The 19,997-nt window shown below is 39.0% G+C and overlaps 2 protein-coding genes and 2 long non-coding RNA genes across 4 annotated transcripts in view; all 4 read left to right on the top strand.

Moving 5' to 3' along the window:
- LOC118232529 overlaps positions 1–19,997 on the top strand; it is a 302,745-nt gene that overhangs the window by 100,708 nt on the left and 182,040 nt on the right. The window lies entirely within an intron of this gene.
- The window catches only part of LOC118227262 (myelin-associated glycoprotein-like), a 63,081-nt gene that overhangs the window by 14,611 nt on the left and 28,473 nt on the right, over positions 1–19,997 (top strand). The gene's annotated exons all lie outside the window — the stretch shown is intronic.
- LOC118227322 lies at positions 1,739–2,399 on the top strand. Its single transcript, XR_004765246.1, has 3 exons — positions 1,739–1,793; positions 2,056–2,094; positions 2,361–2,399. It is a non-coding gene; the product is annotated as an uncharacterized LOC118227322 (long non-coding RNA).
- On the top strand, positions 14,398–18,741 carry LOC118227318. Its single transcript, XR_004765242.1, has 4 exons — positions 14,398–15,372; positions 17,878–17,937; positions 18,106–18,196; positions 18,417–18,741. It is a non-coding gene; the product is annotated as an uncharacterized LOC118227318 (long non-coding RNA).

Here is a 19,997-nt window from a genome sequence, read left to right as displayed (position 1 = left end):
GCAGCGCTAGTTGTCTAGTTTTAGTTCTTATAAAGTTTTCTTTTTTTTTAACTTTCATGTAAGTGAACAATAGCATGGACATCCTATATTGCAGTGTTTTTTAAATCTATGCATAGGGACCCAATATGGGTGGCAGTAGTGTTTGAAGTGGATCTCGAAACGAGTCGGCAGTCAGCTAGGCTAGCTAGCATGTGTGTTTGATAGGTCCTTAAATCTACTACATATTTATAATTTTGGTCACAGTGTTAGAGAAGTATTTCTAATTTGGTTCCCAACATTAGAAGTATTTCTAATTTGGACCACGATATTAAAAAGCTTCAGTTGGTGTTTCATGTACTGTATGTGGAGGACATCAGAGGCCTGACCGGTAAAGCTAATATGCTAATTCCTTTGTCTTTTCCTGTTAGGCCACGACTGTTTGGTTATACATTTTTTAATAAGTTTTATAAGCTATTGAAACTATGGGATCAACAGGCCCAGCTTGTAACTCCACCAAGCGAATAGAATTCTCCAAGGAAAAAGGTTCATGCGAATTGGATTGTCAGGCACAATGTTAGTACCAGCCACACTTTTCATTCTGTTTGGTTTTGAGGCCATTCCATTTCATTCATTAGTTTTTATCTATTTAGTTTTTGGATGAGTTTAGCAATCACTAAAACTTTCAAATTCGAGTTTATGAAGGAAAGGCGTACTTCTTGCATTTAATTAATTGGCAGCTAAGAACAAATGGTGTTGTTATTTCTCTAACAATGACTAAAATTAGCTTGACATATCGTCCAGATTCCCCTTAGAAATGGCACATATTGTCAGTATTCCAAACATAATGTCCTGGTTTTTTCTTTTTCCCAGGTATTCCTGGATGCTCTGCAAAAGTTCAAAGCATTAAGTGCTTTTTCATTTTGTAAAGTTAATATAAAATTAATTGAAGGCAAGATGCTTCACCAGTTCATAATATTTTCAGAAAATTGCATTTAAAAATAAATTCTGCAACAGGCATACATTCTGCATTCTTCCCATGAATGTTTGTTTATTAATGTGAATGTTAAATACTGTAGGTAGATTAATAAATAGAGAAAATACTTTATTACTCTTATGGGAAAATTTCTCAAGTCGCATATATTACTATTTTATGTCTTAACTGATTATATTCTGTCTGCTGTAAATGTTTCCACAGAGCAAGGAGCTTCACAAGAAGAACCAATGGACTGTGCAGGTAAAATGTTAAATATAAATTTAATATAATTAATTAATTAATTAATATAAATCAATTAAAGAGTGAATATAGAGTGTAACTGAGTGTTTCTTCCCATGAATGTCTGTTTATTAATGTGAATGTTAAATACTGTAGGTAGATTAATAAATAGAGAAAATACTTTATTACTCTTATGGGAAAATTTCTCAAGTAGCATATATTACTATGTCATGTCTTAACTGATTATATTCTGTCTGCTGTAAATGTTTCCACAGAGCAAGGAGCTTCACAAGAAGAGCCAATGGATTATGAAGGTAAAATATAAAAATCAATAAAAGGGTGAATACATTTTAAAATAAATCATTCAAAGGGTGAATATAGAGTGTAACTGATTGAACGTTTCTTGCCATGAATGTCTGTTTATTAATGTGAATGTTAAATACTGTAGATAGATTAATAAATAGAGAAAATACTTTATTAATCTTATGGGAAAATTTCTCAAGTCTATTACTATTTTATGTCTTAGCTGATTATATTCTGTCTGCTGTAAATGTTTCCACAGAGCAAGGAGCTTCACAAGAAGAACCAATGGATTGTGCAGGTAAAATGTTAAATATAAATTTAATATAATTAATTAATTAATTAATTAATTAGTATAAATCAATTAAAGGGTGAATATAGAGTGTAACTGAACGTTTCTTCCCATGAATGTCTGTTTATTAATGTGAATGTTAAATACTGTAGGTAGATTAATAAATAGAGAAAATACTTTATTACTCTTATGGGAAAATTTCTCAAGTAGCATATATTACTATTTTATGTCTTACCTGATTATATTCTGTTTGCTGTAAATGTTTCCACAGAGCAAGGAGCTTCACAAGAAGAACCAATGGATTGTGCAGGTAAAATGTTAAATATAAATTTAATATAATTAATTAATTAATTAATTAATTAATTAATATAAATCAATTAAAGGGTGAATATAGAGTGTAACTGAGCGTTTCTTCCCATGAATGTCTGTTTATTAATGTGAATGTTAAATACTGTATGTAGATTAATAAATAGAGAAAATACTTTATTAATCTTATGGGAAAATGTCTCCAGTAGCATATATTACTATGTTATGTCTTACCTGATTATATTCTGTTTGCTGTAAATGTTTCCACAGAGCAAGGAGCTTCACAAGAAGAACCAATGGATTATGAAGGTAAAATATTAAAATCAATCGAAGGGTGAATACATTTTAAAATAAATCAATCGAAGGGTGAATATAGAGTGTAGAGTGTAAGGTTTCTTGCCATTAATGTCTGTTTATTAATGTGAATGTTATATGCTACTGGAGAAATTTTCCCATAAGATTAATAAAGTATTTTCTCTATTCATTAAGCTGTCTACAGTATCCATCCATCCACCCATCTATTATCGATACCCTCTCATCGAGTTCAGGGTCATGCTGAGTGCTGGAGCCAATCCCAGTATGCATTAGGCCAGAGGCAGGAATACACCATGGACAGGTCTGAAAACTATTGAAGGTATGTACAGTATTTTTATAGGTCTTAACTGAGGATATATTCTAACTGCTGTTGTTACGTGCCACGTCGTTGTGTGTTTTTCCCTCTTATGTCCAGAGGATCATCAGACCCTAAACACCAGCCAGACCTCTCCGTTCTGCCACCTCTGGACGCTTGGCACCTGCCCCTCTTCCTGTCCGTACTTCCCGTTTGCATCTGCTGTCTGTCCTGGCCCCTCGCTGGTGGAATGACCTTCCCGTGGCGGTCAGAACAGCAGAGAATCTGACTACCTTCAAGCGCCGACTAAAGACTCATCTCTTCAGGCTGCACCTCTCCCCACCCCTCCCATTACATTTACATTACATTACAGGCATTTGGCAGACGCTCTTATCCAGAGCGACGTACAACAAAGTGTATAACCATAACCAGGAACAAGTATGACGAAACCCCTAGAGAGAAGTACCGGTCCAAGTGCAGGGAACAACCGCATAGTTCAACTTGGACCCTGAAGGTTAAACTGATTAACACTAACAACGAGAACGGCAACAACGCAATCTATGGAGAAAATACAAGTAGTCGTTAAGACAGTTAATGCACCTAAGTCACTTACGAAACAGCTGCCTAGTTTATAACCCTAAGCTTAGTCATTTACAGGGGGGAAGGGAGGGATGGGGAGAGGTGCAGCCTGAAGAGGTGAGTCTTCAGTCGTCGTTTGAAATGGGTCAGTGTCTCAGCTGTTCTGACCTCCACAGGGAGGCCATTCCACCATCGTGGGGCCAGAACAGACAGGAGACGTGTTCTGGAAGCGCAGGTGCGAAGAGGGGGAGGTGCTAGGCGTCCTGAGGTAGCAGAATGGAGGGATCTGGCTGGCATGTAGGGTTTGAATATCTTGTGGAGGTATGCTGGGGCTGATCCCTTGACTGCCTGGCCCTAGCCTCTAGTTTAGCTCAATGTACCTAGTTAGGCTAATGCAATATCGTTAGTTTTATATTTGGCAGGATTGTTTTGTTTGATTCTGATTAGGCAAATGCGATTTCAGTGCTAGTTTTGTACTTGGCAAGATTGTTTTGTTTATTTGCTGAACAGATTACCCTACAGGGTTGGAGTCCAGATTTATGTGGTCACTTCTGGCACTACGATCTTTACTTCACCCTAGTGTGTTTTTCTGCACCTCTGCACTTTGAACTGATGCACTTGCTGTACGTCGCTCTGGACAACAGCGTCTGTTAAATGCCTGTAATGTAATGTAATGTAATGTTGCAGGAGGGCCATTCATCTTCCCACTCGCTGTCCCTGCTGTCAATCATCATTATTCTGCCCCCGCCTCCACCAATCACATCCCTCCTCTGGAAGATAAAAGCTGCGTGGCTGCTGCTGCTCGTAGTCACTTTGTCATTGATCTCTGTTTGTTTTCGCTGTGTGGTTGTGTACGCCTGTGTAGAGCTTTAGAGACCTGTGTGTGTGTATGTTTATGTGTATGTGTGTGTGTTGTTCAGGCCCTTGGGCAGGTAAGACAGAGGTCTCTATACACCGGTGCTACACGCAAGAGAAAACTTGTATAGACACATTAGAAAAGGGGTGGTTGCCAACTGTGTATTTTGTTTGTAAGAGTAGTTACGCAGTCTTTTGTGTTGCTTAGTTAGTTAGTCAGATTATCTTTTGTTCTAGCGCTGTTTGGTTTTGTTTATTTCATTTCTTTGGCTACATCCATGTCCCTTGGCCTTGTGACCTAATTGTGTCTTTGTTTTGTGTAAACTTGTACAAATGTAAATAGCACTTCACTTTCACTCTTATAATATAACAGCTTTAATATCACCTGCAACTTTGTCTGACCTGATTATTTCCACTAAACTTGCTCAACACCTTTTTTGATCCGGTCACTTTATTTCACTAAATATGTTACGTACTCCCTCCTACCCCTGGACACCTTGAGAGACGTAACGGCTGTTGATATTTCCATAGAGCTAGATCCTCTATGGAACCACCCTCTATGAAAGAGAAACTGATAGGAACACAACCCTTCTCGCTAGCAGCAGTCATCCCACTACCCTGAAAAAGGGCCTCCCTAAAAGTCAGTTTTACAGACTCAGACGTATTTGCCATTCCACTGATGATTTTATTCACAAGGCCTCAGCTATGAAACAACGCTTCTTAGATCGGGGTTACTCTAGCGAAAACGTTAACGAAGCCTACAATTTGGCACTTTCAAAACCGCAACTCGAGCTTTTACAAAAAAACCCAGAAAAAGAGTAAAGACTTCTCTGCCGCGTGTATCACTACTTTTCCTCCCAAATCTTTTACGATCAAAAACATAATTATGAAGCATTGGCATCTTCTCACAACAGATCCTGCCCTTGTCTCTCAATTCAAGGATCCCCCCCTTTCATTACATGCAACACCAAAAATGTGATCTATACCATGAGATGCCCGTGTGATCTAATGTATGTAGGAAAAACATCAAGATGTCTAAAACAAAGAATCAGTGAGCACAAAAGTACTAAAGTACAGACAAAAATACTATTTAAAGATATTTTTGAGGGTTACAATTGTGAATGATTTTTATTTTATTATTATGTTTTACAACTTTGTGTGGCCCACAAACAGACAGTATATTGATGGGACAAACATATGTTTGGTTATGTTTGCAAGATTCAATAGTTATTTAATAGTCCTAAATATTTGTAATTTTTATCTGTATTCATTTGTTCAATGTATTATACAGGGGGACCCAGAGCTGGGAGGGACAGACCCACAGAGACAGCCCCTGGCACAGGAGCAAAACGAAATGGAGCTGGAAGACATGAATGACGCTCAGTAGAGTGCTCCTCTCGGTCCGTGGAGACACAGGGCCAGGATACCAGTGATGGGGCTGCAGGCCGAGGGGCTGAGGCGTAAGGAGGGTGGCTGCCACTTCCTCTACTGGTCGCCGGAGGGCGACATAATCGTTGGCTGCTGTTTCCTCTACTGGTCGCCAGAGGGCGACATTATCATTGTATTTTGTGTTCTGTTGACTTATTGCTGTCACCTGTTTTGATTAGTGATTCTTTGCACCTGGGGGATAGGGATGGGGCCATTTTGTGGGATTTATTTTTTCTTAGTTTGTAATTAGTTTAATCAGATTTATGATTTATAAATGGTAAAAGGTGTGGTTTGTTTCATTTTGTTTAATAAATCTCATAAAAAAACATGTTTTCAATGTACAAAAATGACAAGTTACTCACACATACAAGACATACACCGTCTATAACTCATTCATTCAGGCTGCCAAAATCCAGGCCTGCCATTAAGAGTATTGATATCAAAATGACGCCAAGTTACGGTACTACAAACAATATAGGCTATCTTGCCTCACCAAAATTAAATAAGATGTATTCCAAAGCAATGCTACCCAATATTTCCTCAATTCTTTCAAGTCACTTGGCCCTTCATGATGAAGGTTTACTGTGCTACCTGCTGCCCCACCACGCCCGAGGTTCCATCTGGTCTGGAGTCAATGACGCTGTCCTCCTCCCAAAATTACGTACCGCAGACACTCAGACACTTTGATTCATGATGACTGGCTGTTGTACATTAATTTGATTTTATTTTCCTTCATACAGAATGCCCACTATATTCAGTGAAGGTACTGGGACACAGGAGATTGATCTGGAAAAGAGGATCTGAAAGCAGCCCCAGTTCTTATCAGGGGAGACTGCAGCACCCAGGATCAGGAAGAATGGAGAGAACCAGAGGAGAGAGGAGAGAGCCAGCTGCTTCAGATCTGGAGCCATTTTCATTTAATATTTTGGGATATATTTACAAGAAAAGAGATCCACATGCTTCAGATCTGGAGCCATTTTCATCAAACCTTTTGGGAGAATCTTACCGGAGGAGAGACCTGCCTGCTTTAAATCCAGGGTTGTTTTCATCAGAGATTGAAGGTTTCTTTATCCGTATCCAGAAATAAATGTATTTTTCCGGCAGGAGATGCAGCTTTCCTCAGGTACAATGAACAAAAGAGCAACACAAATACAGCAATACAACACAAAAGACATCACAAGACAAGGTAAGAAAATAGGTGTAAGTAATTTAAAAGCTAATAAAAACACATTATTGGGAGAAACTTACTAGAGGAGTAAGCCACCTGCTTCAAGCCTTTTTCACATAAAATGTTGCAGATATGTGCTTAAAAAACATGGATCTGGGACTACACAAGAATATTCCGACAAGACCAAAGCAACAAAATATAAAAATAAAAAAACATTTATTAAAAAATAAGACATACAGACAACACTAATGCTACAGGAAATCTAATGGAGAGAAGGAAAGATGAATTTTGATCAAATGAAATCAAAATGTCCCACTTAAACAGTAAAAGTATAATTATTATGCCAGTCCTCAAATATATATGAAAAGTGTTTCCAGATGAAACAGAGAAATTCATAATTTTTGCACTTTTGCCATGTTGGAACTGAATGGGCTGGATTCATAGATTGTGTATCACGTGGAAGGATAACGCATGTGCACACATAGGGTTGTGCAGAAGAAGGTCCGGGCATAAGGGCGCGTGAACGTGAGCGGCGCTAGTTCCACTTATTATGAAGCTATTTGTGTAGTTATTTCTTTTTTCACTTCCATATTTGAGTGAACAACAGCATCGTCATCCTCTATTGCAGTGTTTTTTAAACTACGCATCGGGACCCAAGTGAGTGGTGAGTCCCGTAACGAGTCGGCAGTCAGCTAGGCTGTGTTAGCCTGTGTGTCTGATGGGTCCCTTAAACTACTACATATTTCTAATTCTGGTTAATATTAGAGAAGTATTTATAATTTGGATCTCAGTATTAGATAAGTATTTATAATTTGGGTCCCAGGATTAGAAAAGTATTTTTAATCTGGATCCCGATATTTAAAAGCTTAAGTTGGTATTTCATGTTAATGCTAATTGCTTTGTCTCCTACGGTTAGGCCGCAGCTTTTTGTTTATACAGTTATTGATAAGATTCTGTCCATGGCAATTCATTTTTTAATGTAATTCCTTTTTCACTTCCATATTTGAGTGAACAACAGCATCATCATCCTCTATTGCAGTGTTTTTTAAACTACGCATCAGACCCAAAATGGCCGGCAGGAGTGTTTGAGGGTGGTGCCGGAAGGAGCCGACAGTCTGCTAGGCTATTGTAGCATATGTTTGATGGGTCCCTAAAACTACTACGTATTTCTAATTTTGGTTCCTAGATTGTATGTTCATGTAATTCTTTATGATCATAGCTAAATGTTTTATTAGCAACTCCAAATAAAAAACAAACCTTTTTTTGTGTCCAGTTTCAAGTATGTTGATTACACCAGGCTATGTATTCATTGTGTGCGATAAGATAGCTTGAGCTTTTACATGTAATATAAAAACACACATTTACAGAACTTATACTTAATTGTAAGATGAACAAAAGAAAATTAATGCCACAACATATGACTGTGCTGAAAGACAGCTTTGCACTTTCACAAGATTGATTAAGCGCAAATTTTCTCTTGCAGAAGAGGAAGATGCTGATTTTTTGCCTTCTCTTGCTGATTTCTTCTCAACACATCGGTAAGGTTTGATTTTTTCTTTAAGTAATATTCAGTGGCTGGACTTATATTGAAACCATATAAGAACATTTTCTCATTTCAGTCAGATTAAATGTTTTCAATTTTTAATCCGTTCTCTGATTCAGAGTAAAAGAGCTTTGACGTTTGACTACATGAGACAGGTAGTCTAGCGGTGTGTCTCCCCAAAAGTTAAAAAATGAATCTTATGCCTATGGAATTGATTCTGTTATTTCTATTTACACCATTACATCTGATATAATTGTGTCATACAGTCACCTCCAAAACTGCAGGCACCCATGATAAAAGGGAGCAAAAAGGCTGTATAAAATAACACAGGTTGTACTCAACATGTTATGCTCAAAAACACAGGAAAGAACATATTTAATTCAAATAAAATTTTTGAGAAAACATTTTTTGGAACAATAATTTATTAATAAATAATGTGTGTGTGTGTGTGTGTGTGTGTGTGTGTGTGTGAACTCTATTTCAGGTGCAGAAGTTGTGTACTGTATAAAGGAATTGCCCTGCAATGTCACTAAGTGATTTAAAATTAGGGACTCAGAAAATGCAGTTTTGCTTGTTTGCAGCTCCATCCAGCAAACAGAACACTGTAATATCAGTGGAACCCACATCAAGCTGAAATGTGAGGGACAATTACACTGCTTCTGCAATGAAGAAGGTCCGTTTGAACTGGGTGGTAAGATAGCCTACAAGTCTGATGCTGGCTGTCCATAAGAATGGGCTGAGAAGACATTTCATTTCATTTCATTTCTATACTTGTTACTGGAACTCCTGTGTTAAGGACTGCTGGTAATGAAAACATTTCTTATTGGCAAATGTGTTTTATTGTTTTTTTATTTTTTTTATTTTTGGTTGGGATTCAATTAACTTCAATAAAATTCTATTAATTGTCCTTAACAATCAAAGGAAACTTGCCATTTCTGAGTTATGAAGAAAAGGTATAAATTATTTTTAATTGGCAGTTATTGGTCATTAAGAACAACTGTTCATTAAATCCCAGCCTTTGTTTGTTTTTTCTCTCACAATGACCAAAATTATCTGCATATACAGCCCAGATTCCCCTTAGAAATGGCACATATTCCCAATATTCTCAGTATGATGTCCTGTCTTTTTTCTCTTTCTCCCAGAGTTTCCTGAAATCCCTGTAAAAGATCAAAGTAGTAAGTGAAAGCAATTTACATTCACTAAAATGATACACACATCCACGCAATAGCATAAGAATAATACATGCAACACATTTCCTATTCTGCAAATTTATGGCAAAATGTTTCAACACTTCATTTCTGTTTTGTGTATAAAACAAAATGCCACAGAGTCATTTTCATAATGTTGCATTTAAAATAAAATCCATTCTACAATTGGCACATTCCAACAGCAGCATAAGAAAAAAAGTTAAATTCATGATATGGCACTGAAAAAGAAGACACCTAGAACCACCAGGTCTATGATGACCTACAGCTGAAATGCCAAAGAACTTAACTGATCATATTCTAACTGTTGCAGGCATTTCCATGGAAAATGAGGTCCATCCTGAGGGAACCAAGCGCTATGAAGGTAATACATTCACATCTATACTTCACAAAGGGTGAACAATATAAAAAAGATGTGTGATTTGTTCTCACAACCTTTGTGCTGTATCAAAACTGTGGTGGGTATGCCAGTACGAAGGACTGGTACAAGAACCAGACAGTGCTTGTTAATTTTTCATAAACAGTGCTTAAATAAACAACAATCTTGACATTTTTCTCCTGTTGTAACTGTAAACAGATGAATTTAATAGATTTGCTTTTTTATCGCAGACTACGTGGGGTTGGGGGCAGTGAGAATTGTGCAGAAATCTGGTGCCAGAGTGATGCACTGGTTGCCTGCTTTAGAATATCAGGTGATGAACATTTAGTCAAGGGGAAGAGTCATGTGCAACAGAGCAAAGCAGTTGCTCTTATGCAGAGCAGCATACAGTAACCAAAAGTGCAGATCTTTTTGCTGGGAAAGGTCAACAGTATGCATGCCTACAATGTCTCTGCCACTGTACTCAACTGAAGTGAGACACTATCAATGGACTGCAGCAGATTCAATGTTTCACAGGTGACCTATCCACACCTGAAGTGCCAGAGAGGAACAACACCAACAGGACCGAGTCATCTGGTAAACCTTTGTTTTTTTTGTGATTTTTTTGCATCAAGCCACCTGTTTGGTTTCTACCAGACAATAAATGCAAAAAAATTCCCTTGTTTTATTTCTGTGTTCAATTTTGGGATAAGTATTAATGACACATAATCTTTGTCTGTTAAAGATGAAATTTAAGTATAGCACAATCGCATGACCAGGCTTACAGTGTCAAAAAAACAATAAAATAAGCAACTGCAGCTCCCAATGCGGGAAATATAGAGACCATCAGAGCTACTACCTTCCCTGGTCTCAGTGAGGAGGTAGATTTTCCCCTTTTTTGTAAATGGTAGTTTTTTTGTTAAAAAGCGCTATTAATTTGTCCCCTGTGATTGAGTGCATAAATGTTTTTTTTATTTTTATTATTTTTTTATTTCGTCCAAAGTGTGTTTGGTGGTATCTGACTGAAATGCCCTTGGTTCAGGTCCCAGCATGACCCCACTGCAGATTGCTGCTGCTGTTGCTGTTCCTGCTGTCAAAAATCTCAAAAATTTTACTTCCCAAAATTCCAATTAAAAAAAACTAGAAATTCATGTTCCATTTCATGTTTCATGTTCCATGAATAAAAATTAAAAAAAAAAACTATTTAATTAATTTTTTTTTTAAGTTGAATTTGTGGGCAGGCAGTACAGCCCTAATAGTATTTCAGGCAAAGTGTTGCACAGTTTAAGCCTGCAGTGAAATCTTTTGGGAAACTCAACAGGCTTTGTGGACCGATAGGATCTGCATTACCTGCTGGAACCCTGCATGTTTTCAGTCTTGGGTCTGGTGGTAGAGCCAGTTTTCAGTCTTTGCGTAAGTTTACCTGCACTGCCAGGGAGGTGTGGTTTTCAGCCTTGCTCAGGGACACTTTGACACGCCCAGGGCGGGGATTGAACCGGCAACCCTCCGACTGCCTGACAACCTCCTGAGCTATGTCGCCCCAATTATTATAATATAATAATATAATATATTATAATCAATATGCATATTCATACTTACGTACATATTTGCATACATACATACAGGCTTCCGTGTATAAGGTGATAAGACAATCGGGTGGTCTAAGGACTCATGACTGAGCATAGCGTACCAGCCACAGAAAGTTGGACTCTGCCTTGATGTTTACGACTATGGCCTTCACTCCACACATCACAGAGATTTTGTCCATGTCGTCCTGAACTATGCAGCCTGAGTTTCCGCATGCGTCCCCCTGTGCAATGTTGTAATTCAGGTCTGTGCGGTTTCTGTAGCCAGGATCCTCCTTCTGTTTCTGTCATTTCCAAAGGCGTATTTAATGCTCCGAAGGCCACTTTCATTTCTCCACCAGTTCAGACAGATGCTCTCTGGTGCCACCATGTGTTCAAAGAAGTGATGGAGATAGCCTGTCTCTTGCTGGTAAGGACCAATGACCTTTGGCTTGGGAATAACAATAGGAAGCTCTGTGTCAAAAAAAAGGTCAAAAAGTGTGTTCTCATAAATATTGCAATATTCCACTTGCAAGTGGCTAGTCAATGATGATTATTATTTTTACTCACACACAAAATAATTACCAATGTTAGGAGCTGCATAAGTTATTTCAAATGATGCGAATTATCACTGATCAACTGTGTTCTAATTTATATTTCTGTTTCTGAGTTTCTGCTCACATGAAACTTCATCCTACCAAATTACAAGGTTTAAAAGTGTCCATAATTGCCAAGTTGTATGCATTGCTACATTTTCCAAAATGCAAATTTACTAATTCAATTTAATTAATTATAATTGTATTATGATTATTCAAAATTCATATTAAAACAAATCAAGAAAAAATATGTCTTTATCCCAGACAACTTCATTATCTCTCGAAAATATTTCTAGACCCCACACTCCTGCCAGACTTCCCTGTTCAGCGGCATCTGGGGACCTGGCACACCCCCACCCCCCCGAAGGGACATTGCCCATATTCTGATGTAGACTGATGACTGGCTTCTTCAGATTGCACCATGGTTCCCCTGACTGACTATATTACCTTTCTTTTTCTCTGTCTTTTTTTAGATTTCCCTTTGAATTGTGGTATAGCTAGTGTGGTGCCAGGAAGGTAATTGAGGAGCTGTCCACTAGAGGGCAGCACGGTGGCGCATTAGCCAACGACTGGGCCTAATTAAAAGACCTGATTGTATGCTCTGGGGAGGTGGGATTTTGGATTTTGGGTATGGTCTTGCAGTGGGTGTTTGCTTTCTCTTTGGGATTTTGTATTTTTGCTGGCTTCTTGAGGAAGTTTTGGTTGCCTGGTTGGTTAGTCTGTGGAATAATTCAAACCCTACATGCCAGCCAGATCCCTCCGTTCTGCTACCTCAGGACGCCTAGCACCTCCCCCTCTTCGCACCTGCACTTCCAGAACACGTCTCCTGTCTGTTCTGGCCCCACGATGGTGGAATGACCTCCCTGTGGAGGTCAGAACAGCTGAGACTGTGACCCATTTCAAACGACGACTGAAGACCCACCTCTTCAGGCTGCACCTCTCCCCATCCCTCCCTTCCCCCCCTGTAAATGACTAAACTTAGGGTTGTAACTAGGCAGCTGTTTAATAGGTGACTTAGTTGATGCGCCAGTCTTAACGACTACTTGTACTATTTTTATTTATTTTTATTTTTCCATAGATTGCTTTGTTGCCGTTCTCGTTGTTAGTGTTAATCAGTTTAACCACCAGGGTCCAAGTTGAACTATGCGGTTGTTCCCTGTACTTGGACCGGTACTTCTCTCTAGGGGTTTCGTCATACTTGTTCCTGGTTATGGTTATACACTTTGTTGTACGTCGCTCTGGATAAGAGCGTCTGCCAAATGCCTGTAATGTAATGTAATAAAGAATTACTTTCTGTAGATAGTGAAACAACTGAAACATATTTACCTCACCAATTAACTGCCTGGACTGGTTGGAGTGGTTTCGAGAATGTAAAACATTTCCTAGAATTGAATAATCAGATTTGTGTTGGGTGTGTTGTGTTTTTCTGGTTAAACTGTCATTTGGATTTTGATGCTTGGTGGTGCAGTCAGATACTTTGATTCATGATGACTGGCTGTTGTAGATTAACTTGATTTTACTTTCCTTCATTCAGAATGTCCACTATATTCAATGAAGGTACTGGGACACAGGAGATTGATCTGGAAAAGAGGATCTGAAAGCAGCCTCAGTTCTTATCAGGGGAGACTGCAGCACCCATGATCAGGAAGAATGGAGAGAACCAGAGGAGAGAGGAGAGAGCCAGCTGTTTCAGATCTGGAGCCATTTTCATTAAATATTAAATATTTTGGGATATACCAGAGGAGAGACCCGCCTGCTTTAAATCTGAGGTTGTTTCCGTCAAAGGTTCAAGGTTTCTTTATTCGTATCCAGGGAAAAATATCTTTTCAGACAGGAGATACAGCATTCTACCAGTACAATGGACATCAGAGCAACACAAAACAGCAATACAACACAAAATTCAGCACAAGAAAATCGGTGAAAGTCATTTAAAAAGTCATGAAAATCATCATTGGGAGAAACCTACCAGAGGAGAAAGCCACCCGCTTAAAATATGGAGCCATTTTCTTGAAGATTTTGGAAGATCATCAAACAAGGTTTCTTTACTTGTGCACAAGGATAAAAAAATTATTCAGCGCTCAAGAGTTTAAAATACAAACAGACAAGTATCTTTTCAGCTGTTTTAGCACAGATTGGCATTGCACACACAAGTGCGGCAGTGCCCAAAAGCCGTTGCTGCTCCTGCTCCTGCTCCATTGCCTATTTAGTTTACACAGTACCGTCTACCTATTTTTCTTCTCTGAGTTTTCGACAGGAAGTGGAGGGCTAACATGAAAAATATCATAAAAAGAATCCTGTTGGAATCTTACAATGTGTGAAGCTGCGTAATTCCCAGTCTGTGCACCTCTAGGAGTAAAAACCATTGACTTGGACAGATTGTTGTCAAATGTGAGTGAGTGTGTCAGACTTTAGTCGTCCTAAAGTCATCTAGTGCATGGGAGGCATAATCTACAAGTCTTTGGACTTATACAAACATCCAGACAATAGCATAAAATAATATGCAACACTTTTCCTATTATACTAATTTAAGGCAAAATGTTTCAACACTTCATTTCTGTTTTTGCCCACCATCTTCAGTGAAGGGACTTCGTACAGAATGGACACAATCTTCAGTGAAAAGACTGGGACACAGAAGATAGTTCTAAAAAGGAGGATCTTATAGCAGCCTCAGATCCTATCAGGGGAAATGGCAGCAGCCAGGATTAGGAAGAATGGAGAGAAAGAAAAGAGAGAAGAGAGAGTCACCTACTTCATATCTTGTATCATTTTCATCAAACATCTTTGGAGATACCTTCCAAACGGAGAGTTCCATCTGCTTTAAGCCTGGGGTCATTTTCTTCAAAGTACACAAGGAATCATTTTTATTTCAAATACAAGATTCAGTGTTCCAGAGGTAAAACGGACATCAGAACATCACAAAACAGCAAAACAAAAGACATCACAATTAAAAGTCAGAAAATAGATAAAAGTCATATAAAAGTCATAAAAACATTTTGGGGAATACTTGCGAGATGAGGAGATCCACCTGCTTAAAATCTGGAGCCATTTTCACGACACATGTTGAATGTTATGTCCATTTCAACAAGTTTCAAACAACAGAAAATGAAAATTAATAAACTTGTCATAAAAAATGGACACATAGACATCTCCGAAGCTACAGGAACAGTAGAAAAGCAAAGAAGAATTGTGATCGAATTAAATCTAAAGGAATCTCCCGATCAAACAGTAAAAGTGCGATATTCAGTTGTCGTACCTTCCTATATTTGAAAGGCGTTTCTTACGTTATGACGTACAGTGCGTGCGCCGTAGTAGGCCTATATAAAGGATTGCGCGAGAGTACAACATCCTTTCTCTTTTAAATACGACAGACAACAGGTGAGTACGGCTAGTTTTAATTATTTTCATTATTATTTTGATTTAATTATTTTTAATTATGTTTCACTTTCATGTGTGTATCCTATGGTATAGACATGTGTACTGGAAGCTAAAGAAAATATAAAATGTCCTGAGGAGTTTTAGCGACAACAGGAGCAAAAGCAATGCTGTGTAATGCTCAGCTTTGCCATCGGCACGTGTTTGAGCTTCTCTCGCCACCATCTGAATTAAGGGACTTGAACACAAAAAAAAACTTCATAGAACGGGCACATTGTTGATAAAATTATGTTCTCAAATAAGAGTTTTTACTCTTTTACATCTTAAAATAAATTATACAATTTAAACTTTTTGTTGTGTTCAAGTCCCAATGCTCTGCGCTTCTCTACATTGCTAATTTGGCTTTCCTGTTTATGGGTCACAAAGTTTAGCAAAATAAGGAAGCCATACATTTGGCTTCTACAAGACAATAAATGCAACAAAAATCTCTTATTTAATTTCTGTGTTAAATTCCTTATTTTGCTCACGTGAAGGTGAGCGGCGCTAGTTGCACTTATTATAAAGCTAGTTATTATTTCTTTTTTCACTTTCATATTTGAGTGAACAACAGCATCATCATCCTCTATTGCAGTGTTTTTTTTAACTATGCGTAGGAACCTAAAATCGGTGGCTGGAGTGTTTGAGGTCAGTCTCCTAATGAGTCGGCAGTCAGCTAGGCTATGTTAGCCTGTGTGTCTGATGGGTCCCTTAAACTACTACATATTTCTCATTCTGGTCCCAATATTAGAGAAGTATTTATAATTTGGGTCCCAGTATTAGAGAAGTATTTTTTATTTATATTTAAAAACTTAAGTTTGCTTAAGGAGGCCTGACCGGGAAGCTAATGCTAATTGCTTTGTCTCCTACGGTTAGGCCGCAACTTTTTGTTTATACAGTTATTGATAAGATTCTGTCCATGGCACTTCATTTTTTAATGTAATTCCTTTTTCACTTCCATATTTGAGTAAACAACAGCATCGTCATCCTCTGTTCAAGTGTTTTTTAAGCATCGGAACTCAAATTTGCTGGCATTTGAGGATGGTGCCGGAAGGAGCCGACAGTCTGATGGGCTATTGTAGCATATGTGTTTGATGGGTCCCTAAAATTACTACGTATTTCTAATTTTGGTTCCTAGATTGTACGTTCATGTAATTCTTTATGATCATAGCTAAATATTTTATTAGCAACTCCAAATAATGAACCCAAACTTTTTTTGTGTCCAGTTTCAAGTATTTTGATTACACCAGGCTATGTATACATTGTGTGCGATAAGATAGCTTGAGTTTTACATGTAATATAAAAACACAAAGTTTAGCAAAATTTGGCTTCTACAAGACAATAAATGCAACAAAAATTTCTTATTTAATTTCTGTGTTAAATTCCTTATTTTGCTAAACTTTGTGACTGTTACGTCCCCTGCCTCTGCTTGCCTGGGTAGTGCAGGTGGAGGTAGTTGCTTAATTACCTAATTGCCTGATTGCTTCCACCTGCCTGTGGCCCAATATAAGCCCAGTAGTATGAGGCAGGGGAGTGATTTTTTTTTTTTTCTTTTCTTTTCTTTTCTTTCTCTTCCCCTCCCCCCCTTTTGGGGTTTGTGATTTGTGGGGAGAGCTTTGGTTTTGTGAACTTTGTGGGTTTTTGTTTGTAATTTAGATTAATAAATGTCTGGGTTTGTTTTTAGATCAGTTTCTGTCTTGTTTTTGATCCATCTGGACTTTGTTTGTTGCGGCCAGTCGAGCCAGCCGTAACAAAATGGGGGCTCGTCCGGGATCTGCCATCACACTTCCCTGCGGCAGCAAGGAGGCCGTGCGCAGACACACAGTACCCTGCGACGTCGAGGACGCGCGCAGACACACACTTCCCTACAGTGGCAGATTTCTCTGGACAATTTGTGGACTTTTGGTATTTATTTTTTGTTTTGTATAGTAATTTGAAGGAAAAAAAAAAAAAAAGACCTTTTAGTTTTTGTCTTTTTTTTTGTCTTAAGGGTGGGGGTGTTACATCCCCTGCCTCTGCTTGCCTGGGTAGTGCAGGTGGAGGTAGTTGCTTAATTACCTAATTGCCTGATTGCTTCCACCTGCCTGTGGCCCAATATAAGCCCAGTAGTATGAGGCAGGGGAGTTTTTATTTTTCTTTTGGGGCTTGTGAATTGTGTGGAGAGCTTTGGTTTTGTGAACTTTGTGTGTTTTTGTTTGTAATTTAGATTAATAAATGTCTGGGTTTGTTTTTAGATCAGTTTCTGTCTTGTTTTTGATCCATCTGGGCTTTGTTTGTTGCGGCCAGGCGAGCCAGCCGTAACAGTGACCCATAAACAGGAAAGCCAAATTAGCAATGTAGAGAAGCGCAGAGCATTGTAATCATAAAAACCTACACGTACCTGTTATTTTAACTGTGTTTACCCCCCCCCCCCCCCCGCCCCCCATTTCTCAAATTGAGACATTATCAATGGACTGCAGCAATTTTTCACAGGTGATCACTCCACAACTGAAGTGTCAGAAAGGATCAACACCAACACGACCGAGTCATCCGGTAAACCTTTGGATTTTTAATACATTTTTTACATCAAGCCATACATTTGGCTTCTACAAGACAATAAATGCAACAAAATCTCTTATTTAATTTCTGTGTTAAATTTTTAGGCAATGACACTATCTTTATCCAAAGTTGTGGTATCTAACTGAAATTCCCTTGGTTCAGGTTTCAACATGACCCCACTGAAGATTCTTGCTGCTGCAGTTCCTCGAATTATTGATACATACCGTATCATGAAGGCCATTCAAAATCAGAGGTAGGCAACTCCACTCAAGCAGGGCACGTTTTCATTATCACCAGTTACACTGGCCAAATTAATGGACTTGTCATTGGAATGTTGGGGGGGGGGGGTGTAGTTGTGAATGATGTTATTGCAATCAATTACATAAAAATATGGAGTAGTTTTCTTCACTGAACAAATTAAACACTGTGTTGAATCAATAGGCTCCTAATTAGGTTGTTAATTCGTTGATCAGGCACAGGGAGCCACAGTTGGATCGGACAGACCCACAGAGACAGCCCCTGGAGCACGGCCAAAACGACAGGAATGACGCCTCAGTACAGCGCTTCCCCTGGTACACAAAGAAGGAGATGGTGTTGATAATGAGCAGGCGGATGGGGTCCGTGTTCCTGTCCCCTGCCCAGCCCAGACTGCAGGGGGGTCTGCTTGCTCCACCCCAAGTCCAGGAGAGGTTGGAGCTTGCTCCGCCCCAAGTCCAGGAGAGGTCGGAGCTTGCTGATTGGGGTGGCAATGGTGATGGGAAGGGGGAGGGATTAATTTTATGAGTTTGTTAGGATTTTTCCCCCCTTTAAATTTTTAATAAATGAAATGATTGACGTCATTTTTTTTTACTTCATATTTTATGACTTTTCCTAATTTAATGGGGACAACTGGGTAAACATAAAATAAACATGATATGTTTTCAATGTCCTGTACACATTTTGACCCCCAATTTGACCCCAGGCTGTTTTAGCTGTATAAAACATAAGAAACATCAGCATTTTACACACATTTGTTTTGGATGATATTGAGGTCACTATAACATGCAATTTTATAATCTTCAAAAAACTTCCCTCAGCTTTAGGGCCCTAACCTAACATAACCATACCTGTAGTAGTGCTAGAACCACTGATAGTTCACTTTCCCGCGCCGTGGGGGAGGGGAAATATGGTTCCTGCAAGGACATAGTTCACACAACATAGGGGAGGAGCAAACATAAAAGCTTGCACAGCAGCCTTCTAAACCATTTCTCTTGGTGCTCTGTGTGCTCTCTTTATGCTCTCTCTCAATTGAAATTTTTTTTGAAATTTTTTATGAGAATGAGACCCTTAGTGTTGACCCTCCTGTTGTCTCTCAACCACCAGCAGACACGTAACCTTCCAAAAATGGAAAGTTATTATGGTCCCTCTCCCAACTTGAACAACAGGGTAGACTTAGTGCTGCTAATGTCATCAAAATGGTTCCAGGCCCCACCAGATATGCTGTCAGCCATGCCCAAGACATAAAATCAGCATTTGAGCTCTTCGAAACACCATCAATCGAAAAGGATATACTTGAGATGACAAACTTAGAGGGGAGGCGCATGTATGGGGACAGTTGGAAAGACTTGGATGTGACCCACTTGCAAGCCTACATTGGCTTGCTCATTTTGGAGTCTAGAAGTCAAAAGGCGAAGCAACAGCAAGTCTTTGGAAGAGGAAGAGCAATATTTCCAGCCATCATGTCTCTAAAGACAATCCATGCTTTCTCCCGTGTCATACGCTTTGATGACAGAGAAACAAGGCAGGGCCGACGAAGGCCTGACAAACCTGCAGCAATACGGGATGTATGGGACAAGTGGGTTCAGCAATTACCCTTTCTTTACAATCCAGGCCCCCACATGACTGTGGATGAATGTCTGGTTGTGTTTCGTGGGCGCTGTCCCTTCAGACCAGGGGTCCTCAATCTTATCCAGAAGGGGCCGGTGTGGGTGCAGGCTTTTGTTCCAACCAAGCAGTTACACACCTGATTCTGCTAATCAAACACTAGAGTCTTCTTTGCAAAGGATCTTGATTAG

The sequence above is a fragment of the Anguilla anguilla genome, chromosome 1 (assembly GCF_013347855.1).
Source record: "Anguilla anguilla isolate fAngAng1 chromosome 1, fAngAng1.pri, whole genome shotgun sequence".
Taxonomy (NCBI): Eukaryota; Metazoa; Chordata; class Actinopteri; order Anguilliformes; family Anguillidae; genus Anguilla; species Anguilla anguilla.
The sequence above is the reverse complement of the archived record's forward strand: the minus strand, read 5'-3'. Positions and strand labels throughout refer to the sequence as shown.